Source organism: Halichoerus grypus, chromosome 5, assembly GCF_964656455.1.
Source record: "Halichoerus grypus chromosome 5, mHalGry1.hap1.1, whole genome shotgun sequence".
Taxonomy (NCBI): Eukaryota; Metazoa; Chordata; class Mammalia; order Carnivora; family Phocidae; genus Halichoerus; species Halichoerus grypus.
In genome coordinates, this window is record NC_135716.1 from 40,604,524 (window position 1) to 40,605,471 (window position 948).

Consider the following 948-nt stretch of genomic DNA (forward strand, 5'->3'; position numbering starts at 1 on the left):
GGCTCTAATTCAAGAACTATCAAACAAAGGTTAAATATCCTTGAAATAATAGACCAATGGGAAAGATAAAATTTACCCAAATCTATTTTCCACTTACACACTTTTTGTGTGGAGTTTGCCATCCCCTTCCCCCATTCCTTGGCCATCTCCGACAACTTGCCATCTCTCCACGTACCCACCAGCGCGCTTACCCAACATTTGCGGTATGAAGAAGGGCAGGTTTAACCTTATATACTATTATTACCGTTTCCAAGTATGTGAACTAGGTAGATGAGGTTTTGCTGCGTCAGAGAAAAGTTCTGGTAAGACCAGAGTTCTAAGGCAGGCAATAAAGGCATGCACTTAAAGGGCTGTGCAGAGTCCGCAGGGTGTATGTGTTGCAACCGCAGCTCTTTCGGTTTCAAGAGGTAGGGGTTTCAGGGAAAGCGAATGAAAGGTGTGAGGGGCAGGAACGCTGCGCTAACTGGGAGTAGCAAACAGACGTCTGCCCGGACGCCTTTGGGCATCTAACATCCAAAAAGCCTTTCTTTCCCGTCCGCAGAAAGTTCTTGAGTTCCCTGGAGATGCCGGTTCGGTGGCAGGGGAAAGGCAACCCAACGTTCCTTCCACTCTTCCTAAAAACCTCGTACTGAGATGAACAATCCTTCCCAAAGGATTGCCAAGAGCCAGAAAACCAGGTAAGGCGGCCCACGTGCACCCAAGATTCCCGCGTGCGCGTCCGCACAGCGAGCGGAGAGACCAACCCTCCGTCCCGGCTGCCTAGGTGGGTGTGGCCTTCGCTGAGGCCCCTCCCCCTCGAGCACGTCGCGCGGGGCCGCCCGGGCGGGGCGAGGGAACGGGCAAGAAAGGGCGGGGAGTGAGCCTTGTGGGTGTGCTCGTGCCCGAGCGCTCGCGCCTGGCGTGTGGGCGGCGGCGCGCCCGTGCCCGCGCAGGGGAGAGGCCAACCCA